The sequence below is a fragment of the Saccopteryx bilineata genome, chromosome 1 (assembly GCF_036850765.1).
Source record: "Saccopteryx bilineata isolate mSacBil1 chromosome 1, mSacBil1_pri_phased_curated, whole genome shotgun sequence".
Taxonomy (NCBI): domain Eukaryota; kingdom Metazoa; phylum Chordata; class Mammalia; order Chiroptera; family Emballonuridae; genus Saccopteryx; species Saccopteryx bilineata.
This window is the reverse complement of record NC_089490.1, coordinates 315,564,362-315,572,850: the sequence shown is the minus strand read 5'-3', so window position 1 is coordinate 315,572,850 and position 8,489 is coordinate 315,564,362. Positions and strand designations below refer to the sequence as shown.

Below are 8,489 nucleotides of genomic sequence, written 5' to 3'. Positions count from 1 at the left end.
ACTAAAATATTATCTGTACACTGTATCATGCCCCAAGTGCCCCAAGCAAAGTGTTTTTCTGTTCCCATTCCCCATCCCTCCTCGCACACTCCACCTATTCTCCACCTCCTTACTCTCTGGTTATCATCACACTATTTTCTGTTTCTATTTCTTCTTTCTGGTAAGTCTCTTAGGTTTGCTAGGTATAGGATTATAACACCTGCAAGAGAAAGTTTTATCACTTCCTTTCTAATGCAAATGCTCAAATTGTTTTCTCTTGACTAATTGCTTTGGCTAAAGTGTCTTAAAAAATAATGTTATCAAATATCTTTGTCTTATTTCTTGACTTTAGGAGACATTTCTGTGTTTCACCATTATATAAAGAAATGTTTATTATTAATCAAGAATGGGTTTTAATATGGTTATTTTATTACTTTTAACTTTAGAAGTATATTAGTGGGTTTCTAAATATGTATTGGGCCAATCTTGTAATCCTGACATGAACTTCACATGATCAAGATGTGTTGATTTGTAATGTGATATTATATAGTAAATGGTTCTGTTTGCTCATATTCTATTTAGAATTTTGCCTATTTTTATAATTGCATAAGCATTTATAAATTAGATTGATCTTTAATTATTTTATTTATATTTAGCAGTATTTATCAGATTTGAGTATTAGAGGTATAGTTAGTTATCAACAAAAAGCTTATGGAAAATCTTGTTTTCTTTGGTTGAAAGAATTTAAAGAGCACTGTGATTATCTGATCATAGAAGATTTCATAGAATTATACTGTAAAATTTCCTGGGCCATGTATTGCAATAGAGTTTTAGAATTTTTTTTTATATTTTAATAGAAATTTATTTATACTTGTTAACATAAATTAAATCTAGCAAACTATTTTTTATAATATCTATTTTTATATGTTTTCACGTACATTTGAATAGATGAATGCAATATAGAATTTTAAATCTCCTGTTTCAGTGGATATTATTCTTGTAATTTTTTTTTTTTTTTTTTTGCATTTTTCTGAAGCTGGAAACAGGGAGAGACAGTCAGACAGACTCCCGCATGCGCCCGACCGGGATCCACCCGGCACGCCCACCATGGGGGACGCTCTGCCCACAAGGGGGCGATGCTCTGCCCATCCTGGGTGTCGCCATGTTGCGACCAGAGCCACTCTAGCGCCTGAGGCAGAGGCCACAGAGCCATCCCCAGCACCCGGGCCATCTTTGCTCCAATGGAGCCTTGGCTGTGGGAGGGGAAGAGAGAGACAGAGAGGAAGGCGCGGCAGAGAGGTGGAGAAGCAAATGGGCGCTTCTCCTATGTGCCTTGGCTGGGAATCGAACCGGATCCTCCGCACGCTAGGCCGATGCTCTACCACTGAGCCAACCAGCCAGGGCTATTCTTGTTATTTTTAACAGTTGAATCATTTCTATTCTTTTCTATCCTTCCTTCCTTTTTTTCTTTCTGATTTATTTATTCATTTGATTGAATCTATTGGGATGACATTGGTCTGCAAAACCATACAGGTTTAAAGTGCACAATTCAAGAAACCTCCATCTACCAACCATATCATGCTTTACTTTTCATTTATTTTTAATTAGGTTAGTTATCTATTTGTTTTGTTTAGAGACTTTTTTTAAAAAGCAACTTTATGGTTTAATTATTTGACTGCATGTTTTGCTTCTAACTCATTTTTTGCTTTCTATCCACTTTTCTGCTTTCTTTCTTGGTTTTGCTTTTTTCTTTTCTCATATTCAAAAAAATTTAACTGGTTATTTAGTTATTTATTTTTCTTAACCTCTTAATTTCAGTATTTAAAATTATGACTCCTGTTATCACCACTTCAGTTTTATTTTACAGATTAAAAGTTGTGTATCTTTATTATTATTTTCTAGAAAGGTTGCAATATCCATGACTCAAGCTAATGTACACACATGTACACATATACATTTTTAGGAATTTTTTTCTTTGGTTTTTGTGTGTTTCTTTTTTTGGATTAGATTTCTATGATTTTTAATTTATGTTACTTATTAAGCTTTGTTTTATGACCCTAATGAGGTCATATATAAAATATTTAGTGTAGACTTGAAAGTGTATACTTTTTCATAGGATGAGTATCTATCCCACTTTAGGTTTTCTATATTTTTAATTCTTTTATCCATGTGAAAAGTCTTTAACTGAGTGGCATGTTAACTTCAATTGTTAGTGCTATTCTGTATATATATTTTTTGCAGTTCTTAATTTCTGCTTTATAAAGTTGTGTTTTGGTTCATAGATATTGATCATTTATATCTTTATTATGAATTTTGTCTCACAGCATCTTAATTTTCTGGTTATGTGTCTTTGACCTGGATTCTACTTTGTTACATAAAAAAAAAATTGCAACACTGTATTCTTCTTTCCAAAGAGTTCTAGAAATCAGCAATGACTTTCTGGAAACTAGAAAGTCTATCATCAAGAATTCTTTTCCATTTGCAATCTGTTTCTTCCACTGGAAGCATCCAAGTGTAATTGTTTTTTTAATAATACATAAAGCTATCTTTATATGGAAGGGTTATTGCTATAAGTTATCCTTGTTTTATAAAAAATTCCATAAAAAGAGTCTTTTTCACATGGGTATTTTTAGGAACTGTTTCTATTTTTGTGTTTCTATTATGTGTTTGAACTCTTTAAATAACAATATATGATATTTAATGAGGTGTATAAAGCATTCACTTAGTTTTTATCTATACACTAAAAATGCTATTCCTCTTCTCATCCACCTGACAGTATGTCCAGATCAATGTTACTCAGTGTGTTGTCACACTGGTGCTACCCCATAGCTGGCTCTCCACCCTTACACCTAGTTCCTTCCTCAGGTTGGCATAAAGAGAAGAGGTGTTAGACACTGTGCTTTGATTGCTTTCTATCAACATGTGAATTTAAAGAATTGTGGAAAAGGTACAAACAGAATTCTTATATTTAGGTCTTGTTTAAATTATTTTCCTGAATTTATCACATGAAAGTAGCTGATTCTCCTTCTGTTTTTTACTGAGCATGAGCAGATGTACCTTTAGAGAGAGAAAAAAAAAATATATATATATATATATTGTACTTTATCTTCCAAATTTTCTTTGTCAAAATGAGACTGCATCATAGGAAAGCTAAACTCAGATTACCTCTTGCCGTAATCAAATGTACATTAGAAGTAATAGAACTTATTTTGCTGATAAAGGTTTTAATAGAGGAGTAAAAATATAAATTTTAGCTTAGGCTAATACAAAATAGATCAAATGATTAGAAAGCATGGTTTTTTTTCCCAGCTCATTCCCTGTGAATTTTCTCTGTGATGAAATCAGGTGGGCAAGAAGTAGGTACGCAGAACTCAAATGAGCCGTGGCAACCCTGTCAGGCTGCATTTTACAGCTTTTTTCTGATCTGCCATTTGGATTGACCTGGACAAATATAGTTTTCTTAGACTTTATCTTCAGAGAATTAAAGAAAGATGACCTCGTTTGGAGAAGAATACTGGTTGAAAGTGAATTTTCCCCTTTTATCAGCCTGTTTGCAAACTATATAAATTCTATACAGAAAGCACTTTGCAAGGGCATTTCATCTGAACATGGCATTCTAGGACTTGAACACTTGGAAACTTTTTGACAACAAAAAAAAGCAATATATTTTTCTTAAGAAAGATTCAGAGAAAGGCTTATATTATTTTTATAAAGAAGTCGTCTTAGCAGAAAGTTTTATTTTTAATTGGTTTTTAAATCTTTTTAAGTGTTTTAGGCATAAATGCTGAGACAGATACACTAATCCAGTGTATTTATTTATTCAGAAAACTTTTTAATCCAAAGTTTTAGAAATACTATTAGAATAGTATTTTCCCTGAATTCAGCTTGTAAACTAAAACACAGCATCCTCATGTGTAACAAGGAGTAATAGCACCAACTCACCAAATGATTGTTGAGCGTTAACTGAGCTGGTTTATACTGGATGGGTGGCTACCGGACATATGTAAGGACTGAGGTAATATTGGCAATTAGTATAATTCTTTTATCATTTTACATCATAATTTTAATGGATGAGAATAGGATAAAGGAGTATATTCATTTTAGATAATGAGATGCTACTCTGAGAGTGATAATCTGTAGTTTAGTACAATAGAAGTTGCCCCCAAACCACTAGCAATAGGAGAGTCACAGATAGAGGGTTGACCCTATACTAGAGTCAAATTACATTTCACTTTAGACTTTTGCCTGTGCTCACTTTTCTCTTTTTCTATCAGGATTTTTGCTTAGAAAACATGAAAGAATATTATTAAAGTGAAATTAATGCTCTATTGATTATACTTCAAATAAAGATGTCTTTCCTGTTGGAATAAGCATTTTTATAATTAGCTAGCAAAATTTTTTTTAAAAAGGTTTAAGGTAAGTGAATTAAAAAAAATTGGAAATGCCACTTGGAGAAGCCTGCAAGCAGATATTTATTTAAGAATGATTTAAGAGACCATAATTGAAGAGCCAATGGATTCTTTTAAAGACAGCTGGTAACCGCAACACTATTAAATACTGGAGTGAATTGTGTACCCATGCAATTTTAAATAAAATACAACTTTATGGAAAAATATGTCATTTTTTTTCAATCCCTTAAACTAGATGACAAAATATGATTAAAATTATCTTGTATGTTCCAAAGGCTGTCTGGAGATAACAGTTTGACACCAGAAGTATAAGAAGGTTTTAGACCTTTCTAATTCTTTATTTTTAATAGAAAAAATGGAAGAATGGAATAAAATTTGGGAGATCTATCCTGGACAAATAGCTCAGTTGTTTGTCAGTTTGATCCTTGGTCAGGGCATACAGAGGAACAGATTGATGTCTCTCTCTCTCTCTCTCTCTCTCTCTCTCCTACCTTCCTTTTTCTCTATCTAAAATCAATAAATAAACATTTAAAAATGTAAGGAAATCTGGATTTTCCTGGATAATAAAGAAAATGTGGTCTATTTGAGATCACTACTCTTACTTTTATGTAATGAAAAGAGTATTGTGACTTCACTGGAGAGCAATCCAGTTGTAAGAAATTGTTATTATTCCTGCTCATGTTACAGCTGTGGGTTTGAAGCAGCATATTTAGCTTTCTCACTTTTCTCAGTTTAAAACTACAAGTGATGCAATTTTCAGGAGTTCTTTACTGGAACATTTTCCTTATATAGTAATAGCTAATACTTTCACCAAGGGTTCCTTTGCCTATATGCTCTCTGGGGGTGATTTACATGATACAGATCATTAGAGGGAAATATGTTCCTTTCTTGACCTAGTTACAAAATTCTCTGGTAGGATTTGATTAAAATTTCATTCCGTGCCTGACAGTGATGGTTAACTCTTAAATATTCTACCTGATGTACTTGTACCTGTAATACCCATGGTTTTAGAGGCATTCATACAGAGACTATGTGAGCAAATTATTTAACTGAAAAGGATATTTGTTAGTTGGATTAACTGAATAACTATGGCTTTAATTTATGATAAAATTCCTTTTATGGTTCAGCTATTTGCCACAGGTTTCAGGAAACTCCTCAATGTTTGCCAGTTTATATAAGATTATTAGTTGCAGATAACAGAACCCAATTCTGGTTTTCATAACAAATAAGAGCCTTTGAGTGGCGAAGTTTGAGTGATTAAAGGATTTGCCTGAATCCTAGAGACCCAGATTTAGTAGTTCTGAAGAAAGGAAAGGCAGGCCCTGGCCGGTTGGCTCAGTGGTAAAGTGTCAGCCTGGTGTGTGGGAGTCCCAGGTTCAATTCCCGGCCAGGGCACACAGGAGAAACACCCATCTGCTTCTCCACCCTTCCCCCTCTCCTTCCTCTCTGTCTCTCTCTTCCCCTCCTGCAGCCAAGGCTCCATTGGAGCAAAGTTGGCCCGGGCTCTAAGGATGGCTCCATAGCCTCTGCCTCAGGCACTAGAATGGCTCTGGTTGCAGCAGAGCGATGCCCCAGATGGGCAGAGCATCGCCCCCTGGTGGGCATGCTGGGTGGATCCCAGTCGGGCTCATGCAGGAGTCTGTCTGACTGCCTCCCCGTTTCCAACTTCAGAAAAATAAAAAAAAAAGAAAGAAAGGAAAGGCATAGCCAAGACCCTGCCAGAGGTATGGCTTGTGTTGGATGCCACCATTAGACTCGTCCTAAAAGGTTATTAAAGCCAGTAATTCCTGAACACTCACTGGGAGGTCATTGCCCTGATTTAACTATCACCCATGAAAATTCATCTCTACCTGAACCTCTGCACCTGTATCTCAGTCTCTGAAGATTTAACTCTGGTTCATTTATTTATAAATAGGCAACTATTTAAAAAAAATTTTTTTTAAGTGAGAGGAAGGGAGATAAACAGACCCTCTCATGTGCCTGGGCCAGGATCCACTTGGCAACCCTGTCTGGGGCTGATGCTTGAATCATCAGAGATATCCTCAGCGTCTGGAGCCAACACTTGAACCAATGGAGCCACTGGCTGTTATAGGAGAAGAGAGAGAAAAAGGAGAGAGAGAAGGGAAGAGAAGCAGATGGTCACTTCTGAAGTGTGCCCTGACCGAGGATAGAACCCAGGATGTCAGCATGCTGGGCCGACGTTCTATCCACTGAGCCAAATAGCCAGGGCCTATGCAACTATTTAATAGAATCTCATGTGTCTTCAAACTTCTAATACACTCACCCTGGTTTTAACTCTCAGCTGAGAACCTTGTCATAAATCTCACCAATGTATTAAAAACAAAACACCCCCTCCCCAAAAAAAAGAAACAATAGCAATAAAAGCAATCAGAAGAGAAATTGGATGTGCTCACATCGCTAAATCTACCAGTCCGTATATCTGAAACAATATACTCTTTATTTTTTTAGTTTTATAACTTATTCAACCATCAGCAGTTTTTATCCATATTAACTATTTGTAAGCTTTTAAAGTTGTGATAAGTATTTAGGTGATCAATGTATAGTGCTTATTTGGTGAATCTTTATCCTCATTATGTTTTCTGGATAATGGCATTTAGGTACAGTATGGGGCATTCCTTATTTCTATAGCCCAAACAGCTTTGTTGAGCCTGGTGTCAATACGTACATCTGGAGTTCCCATTTCTTCATGGCAAACTTCTGGAAGTCTTTGAGTGCCTGAGGGACATGCTTCTTGAAACCCACTTCATGGCTGCACCTGTGGTTGTCAATGGTGTACTCTTTATTCACTATCTCAGTGATCACTCCCTCACTGATGACAGAATGTCCTTTCTTGCCACCCTTCTTTGTGGGAGCCATAATGTTGAGCCCAGGTTGTAAAGTTGAAACTATATGTTCTTTTTTTTCTCTTATTTTGATGGATAGATTATTTGTTTTTCTGTTTATGGTGTAAGACCAGGGGCAACTGCCATTGCCATGAAGGTTCATATTGGATTCGGGCAGACGGTAAAGGAACAGTGGAGCCAAAGGATGGTGGGCCATTCTATTTATTAAAGTCTCATAACGGCGGATAAGCAAACAAGAAGGGCTGCCAAGCCCCTCAGCATTGTGGACTCAGCCAGACTCATAGGCCCCTGCTAGCCTCAGCACGCCCTAGCCAAACAGGCCAGATGGAAATCAGGGCTCCCCAACCCTGACTTGGTCTCTGGTTCCACAACTCAGACTCATTCTCTGGACTCACCCTCTGGACTCTTTTCTCTCTCTCTCTGCTCTCTCCACTCTCCAGCAAAACAGGCTGGGGGAGGGGGGGAAAGAACCCTTTTTCAGCAAACAATAGCAAACAGCCCCTCCTAAGCATGAAGGCAATCCTTAATTTGCAATCTGCAGCTCTGAAGGCAAGCACCAGCAGCCTTCATAGACTATACACACATGGTGCTGTCCCAATACAAGCGAGTAAACCTAAAAAACACTACAAAGTTGAAACACATTGGTTTGCCCAACATATGGCAAGACCTTGCCAATGAGCATTAGATCCCAGACACTCACTTACTCAAGACTTTTGTCCTCAAATTATAGTTTCTATATTCATTATCATTATTTTTTCTAAGTTGTATACTGCCCATCATTGTATATATTCTAATATGTATGAGAAATATTAAAACAAAACAAGAAATAATCTCATAGTTATACCTCCAATTGAACATTTCTGTCCTTTGTTTTTATTTTTTTATAAAAACTCCTTGTGATTTCATCAATGCATGCTGTATCTGCTTTCTCTTCTCTCTTTACTTTTTTCAAAATTAAAAAAAATTAGTTTTCATACAATATTATTTAATATCAGGTCCAATGAGGTTTTAATGTAAATCACTCCATTAAATTATTTTTTGTATTTTCCTTCTTTAAAAGTTATTAATTTTAGAGAGAGAAGAATGTGTTAGGTCACCAAAGGAGGGATGCACACGACCTGACCTGATGAGTTTTATAAGAAATGTGTCTAGCAATCTGCAGAACAGATGGGCTGAGACCCTCCTGGCTTCCGCAGCGAGAGGATGAAAAGCCTCAGCCTATATCAGGCTGAGTTTA

General features: G+C 36.0%; 1 pseudogene; it reads right to left on the bottom strand.

The window, feature by feature from the left end:
• Nucleotides 1-6,877: 6,877 nt before the first annotated feature.
• Nucleotides 6,878-7,265, bottom strand: LOC136319542 (large ribosomal subunit protein eL31-like; annotated as a pseudogene).
• Between the last annotated feature and the right edge of the window lie 1,224 nt (nucleotides 7,266-8,489).